Here is a 6,230-nt window from a genome sequence, read left to right as displayed (position 1 = left end):
GTCAATGTTTTCTGAATCTAATCCAGCACAGCCTTTGGTAAATAAAGCAATTGTTTAAATTGATGGGTTTGAACAAAATAAATCATAAATGAGTACATAAACTTTGAAACCTCTTTTCATCTAGAAAGTTGGGGTTTTTTTCCCGTGGAATGTGGTTATGGAGCACAGATTGCAGATCTGCAGGAAGACCGTGCCACCTGCAGGTGCTGGTGAGGGGTGCATTTCTGCATTCCCAACAGTGTCCAGTGCTGGCAAACCTGCTGAGCTGCCTCTCGCTCTGGTCTGCAGGGGATCAAAATAAACAGGCTCAGTTTTCTTCCATGCTTCAGTGAGTGGAAGGCATAGGATATAATAGAGATTGTTCTTCTAGAATCCCCATATTAATCACTCTTGACTGAGTGTAATTAAAATGGCTCAGATGAAGCAGGATCATCAGAGAATAGTTTTCCTTCTTGTTGCCTTCACAGAAAACATGATGTGCAGCTCTAGGCCTCAGGTCCCCCGTGGTCCAGAACCCTGATGCTTTGGTGTATTGGCTTATGTATTAACTGATGTGCCTCTTTTAATAGGGGGCTGATATCCTACAGTTGGTCTGGGAAGTAGAAAGACGAAGCTGTATTTCTGCTAAGGGTGAAGTGGTGCATAGTTCAGTGAAGCCAGTCAGGTTTCTGACTGCTCATTGTCAAATTTTCAGCTATTTGGGACTACACTCAGTCTGAACTCAAATGTGTCAGGTTGCAAAACCAGCACAGGGGTGGTGTTGGAAGCCAAGCTGCCTTTCAAGCTTGAAGCTTCTTATAAATAAACCTTGAAAACACTGAGAAAGAGCATGGATGGGAAATGATCTAAGGAGAACAAAAGAAAGTAATGGAAGACAGCATGTGTTGCTAATTACCTGCCATTCTGATTTCTGAAGTAATTTTTCATCTGTGAGCTACACGGTCAAATACAGCAGCAAACCAAGAGTGTATGTTCTAGCTTGTGGGCATGTTAAATGCTGGAATTGACGTTATGTCATTGCTGCTACAGGTCTTCCATTTAGAATCATTGCGCTGTAGCTTAGGGAGTGCTGCTGGAGCTGGGTAGTTCATCATAAATTGTAATTGCATAAAGATGATCTGCAGTAGCTCCCCAGACTCAATTTCCACTTGTAATTGGCAGATGAAAGAAGACTCTGAACAGTTATCTGATATTAATTATGTCAAAGACGTTCTGGATTCTCCATGTCTTTAAAGTCTCAATTCTTGACATGACCAGAGAGCTTTGTGCAGGTCAAGGGGGAGCAAGAGGGTAATTCTTTCAGTGGTTCCAGTCAGAAGATGACTTGTCCACCAGGCATCATAGAACATCCTTCAGGAGCTTTAACTCTGGAAGTCTCAAGATCTCCAAATATCACACTGGTGTGTTAGGTCAGCAGTGTCTGGGCCGGAAGGTTAACACTGGATTTTATGGAGAAGATAGCACAGGGCTTGGAGCTGAGCACAATGTTCTGCTAGGCACTCACAGACTCCAGTGTAGTCCTGCCTACTTAGGCCTGTGAGAAAATGTAATCTCTTCATTTAACCATTTTATGTATAGTGAGCTGAAAACTAATAGCAGGTACTGAAAATTCAACCCCCGAAACAAAGTAGTGGTGCCATACCCACTGCAATGAAAGAGGAGCATTCCACAACTAAGATTTCTATTGAATAGATGTATGCTGCGGGGAGAAGGGAAATGTGGTTTTGGTATGGTATGAACACTTCTGGTATACCCAAAACTTTGAATTCTAATTTTGCAGAAAAAGTATTTATGAAGTTATAGCTACTTTTGTGGGTAAGACTGGACAGTAATGTAAACCTGGCAGCATGCTTTCCTAATTTATGAGAACATTAAGGAGAAATTCTAACATAACCCTGCCCTGATAATACACCTCCTCTTGCTCTTGGCCATCCTGTCTGCTGTTAGAGCTGTGTGTGCTGAGAGGCAATGAAGAGCTCTGCGAATTCCAGAGAAATCCTGGATCAGGTAGCTCTCCCTTGGAGGTGTGTGATGCATAGGATGCGCAGTTTGTCTTCTGGACTTGTGTGTCCTGTTCCTGTACTCTGACAGTCCTGATTTCTTTTTTAACTTGCCCTCCCTGATGTCCAGTTTTGTAGCAGCTGTGTTACAGAATGGCATGGGAAAGTGTAAATTAATAGTCCCTACACTAAGGAACTAATCTGCAGTCTGCGAGGGCCAGAGTATGCTTCCTGTCTTGTTCCAGAGGGTGTAAAGCCTGTGGGAGGATATCAGTCGTTTGATGTAAAGCTGGAGTAAGCCTGCAGCCAAAAATGGACACTAAGTAGAACTCATGCCATGGATGGAAGTTACAAACTGAGTTTTCTTGGTTTTTTTTCACCCTATGGTTCAGTCTGTGGTGGGTGTGAGGACTGAGTTGGTGCTCCAGCCTCAGAGCATGTGGGGAATCAAGTTTAGTTGCTTTCAGTCAGCATGTAGTATATTTGCCACCTCTACTTATCCTTCAGGTTTCCTGGAACCCAGGCAAATGCTTCCACGCTAGTGGAAGGGGGCACAGATGCACAACATGATCAAATATAAACCTTGTTTTCATAGGAATCCAGGCAGGGAAAGTAGCAGTCAAACATAAATGCATGTGTCCATTGGATTGCTCTTGCTTGATCAAGCATCCCAGTATCTGTGGGACTGCAGAGAGAAATGTCCGCTGAGGGTAGCATGAATAATGGCCCTCGCACCTTTTTCTAGAGGGGTGATAATATGCGATATTTATTGTATTCGCTTGAATGCTCAAAACTTTTGTTTTGCCTGACAGCTATACCCGGCCTGGCCCCTGGAGGGCACCAACAGCCAACGTTACATCTTTGTCACTTGCCTCATAGCTATTACCCACTGACACAGAGCACTATGAAGATGGCAAATATAACGCCACGTATAGATTAAAGTGAACTTGCTTTGCCTTTCATAATTTGGAAATTCAAAAGACCAATTTCTTAGTGTAATTGAAACCCGCTACATTTCAGGCTTATTTATTGAATCAGTATTTCTAGTTAGAATTCAAATTAATCTTTCTACCTTTAAACAAGATAACAATGGTGTAGGTATATTTATTCAGCCTTTTAACAATCAGGTTCAGTGTAGCTGCATATGATTAACTACACATACACAATTGCAGAAGGTTAGTTCGGGCATGACTCAAGACGGAAGGGAAATTCATCTCTTAAGGCTGAAAATCTGAACCGACAGTTCAATACTCAGCCTAATGCCTGAGTCCCTCTGGAAGGGAAAAGTAAAAAGGAAGAGGAGAAAGGCAAAATGACCGGCCCAGCGTAAGAGCCATGTTGGCTTGTGTATGCTTCCCTCTGGATTTCTTTATTTAGCCTGGAGTCATCTTGCTTTAAAGTTGCACTAAAGCAACTTTACTGAATTTCTTCCAGCACCTGTCAAAAAGAGACATGACATCTGAGTGTGTTTGTGGAGCACATCTGTGCATCTGGATTCTGTGTGGGGCGCTCAGATGGAAACACGTTTGAGGTTTGTGCATGGAAACATTCAGCTGGAGCACGCACTGCTCTGCATTGCAGGCATCTGATGTGGTGGGTACGTTGGTAAAAATCCCTAATTCTGTGAAATACCAATAGATGGGTATTGAGAGCTCACGTCTCTAAAGGGAAGACTAAGGGGTAATTTGACTGATATCACCCTAAGTTCAGGTACCTGAGACTTTATGTGGGCTCAGTTGGTCTTTGGAGGCGCTTGGACTGATTCTTCTAGTCATAGATTGTGTAATGAGGCAGAGCTCCTGAAGTTCAGGGGAATTTAACTGGATCCACAAAAACGATCAAGCTTTGGTAATAGAAGGTTTTTCTGTCTCACTAGTACAAGGCCCAGTGGCCAAATGCCAAAAAATGACACATCTGCAGAGAACGAAGCAAGGGAGCAGCTGATACAGGTTTTGGTGGAGTGTGCATGACTAACAATGTCCAAATGGAGATCTGATACCTCTGTGGAAGCTCAGCTCTAATTCCAAGATTAATTATGGGAAGCCCATTCTTCCCTGTGTTATACAGGAGCTCAATATGAAGAATGTGATATACTTTTAATGCATCACTATCAAAGGGAATTTGGCAAGGTCACATCAGGCAGGTTTGAGGGCAGGCTGCTGCAGGGAAGCAGATGACTCGTACGATGGTTCAGCTGGCAATGGCCTTTTTGCAGAATGTGACGTTTCAGGGGATTTTTGATTCTTATTTCTGGGAATGGCAGGAAGTGAAAAGATTCTCAATTGGAATAGTTGAGGCTCAAACTAGCACAGCTCAACTGCAGTGGGCTTGTGCTCTCTGACAGAGTGCCTATAACCCGCGTGAGCTGATGCTCTTTCACTGCCGGTGAGGCTAAGTTGTGTTTCCTTGCATTTGCAGTAGTCTAAGGCTGTGCATGTAGACAGCTGGTGCACAGTAACTGCTTAAGCTGGGCTTACTTGATTTGTGTATGAGTGTGAGGTTGCATACAGAAGGCACCCTTCAGAATAAATGGTGTTAATTGCTAGTTGTTATAGCATCATGAGTAACAGCCTCACAGAGATACCCTGAGGAGGGGTCATAGGTGCGTGTTTCGGTTGTGCTGTCACAACTTCTTAGCTGAATCTGGACTGCCAGCTGGCTTCTGCCAAACAGGCAAAGGGCAGTTTTTCTAACAGGCTTCTGCTTTGTGCCCTATCAAGAAGTCTATGGCTTATGCTTCATTAACTGAAACTTGCATTCTCACTTGCACTTGTGCAAAAAGTGAATATTCAATTTTACACGTTTCTATTTAAACACCAATTTAAACACTTTAAAGAAGGTTGAAGTACTTCTTTGTTGGCTGCTGTGCTAATTGCCCTCCCTGTCATTCCTTTACAGGTCTGGGGTGAGTTACCTCTGCATCTGTCAGCAAGCACAAGCCAGGATGCCATGTAGATTTGCACTGAAGACTGTCTTTGACTCCCTGAATAAGAAAGCATCTTTGCTCCCTTCCTCTAATGAGCTGAGAGCTCCTGGTTTCCAACTCTGCAGTGCATGTGTGAAATTGGCCAGCAGGATCAGAGCTGGGCCTACAAGGTAAGTGTGAGCAAGTTTCTAATGAAGTCATTGCATTTATGTAAGTTGTTCTTTGTTCAGCAGCTCAAATTGGACCATGGGCTTGATATTTCAAGTAGTAACATTACTTTGCTGTTGAAATACATGGTGATGTTTGAGAACTTGCAAATTCTTCCTTGTCGTCTTTGCGGGCCATGAGGCTATCTGTGGTTTGGGTATGAGAAGAGAGAGGGATAGAATTTGCTTGGGCAACCCCACAAGCAGCCCTTGTGCTACTTAAAACTTGTGGGGACTAAGCAGGCAGTCACCTATCTCTAACCTATGACCTGAATTACTCCACTGTGCCCAGCATAAACTGGAAAGAGATGAGTTTGTGTCCTAATACACTTTTTTGAAAGACTAGCAATTGAGCTTGCTGTGTGAAGTCCTCCCCTTGAGTTACTAAGAGGTTTTATTCTGGATAGCATCCTGCATATGTTTTTCAGTCACAGGCGGGAATAATTCCGGGGAAGCTGCTTTGCTCTGTTGCCTAATTAATAATACATCACTTTAAAAAAAAAAGGAAAAAAATCAATGCATATTTAACTGATAAGCTAGAGTAGCTTCAAAAGCACCGTTTCAGTCCATGAGCTGCATAATACAGTGCTGTGTGCCTCTCAAAATCCTAACTAGAACAAAACTTCGGATGTGTGAGTTTGCATTATGCTTCTGAAGTAGTTGGATGGTTTAATGTGTTGACTTTTCATGACTTCCCCCCCTGCCCTTGGAGGGAAAGGATGGAAAATACAAAGCACGGTAGCTTAGTGAGCTAAGTGAGCTAGCGGAGGTAAAAACCTCCTTCTGAAAGGGATTTGTAACTAAGATGAAAGCTGCAGCAGCGAGGTGAAGTCGTAAAGCCATTACCCAGCATTACCTCTTCCTCAACCAGCTGTTAGTCAAGCTGATTTGGAAAGCAGCTTATGTGACCGCTCCCTTCTGCTGAGGAATGCCAGGTAAAACAAGGTGTAAAACTAGGATTTGGGAAAGGATTTGTATCTACTGCTATCACTGTCACTGTACAATACTGGCTGATGCTTTTCACTGTGTACTGTCTCATAATGAGGTAAGAACTGAGCTTTTAGCGTGAACTTTTGCCCTGGTCACTGCAGCTGATTG

Source organism: Strigops habroptila, chromosome 11, assembly GCF_004027225.2.
Source record: "Strigops habroptila isolate Jane chromosome 11, bStrHab1.2.pri, whole genome shotgun sequence".
In the NCBI taxonomy this organism is placed as follows: domain Eukaryota; kingdom Metazoa; phylum Chordata; class Aves; order Psittaciformes; family Psittacidae; genus Strigops; species Strigops habroptila.
This window is presented reverse-complemented; position numbering follows the sequence as displayed.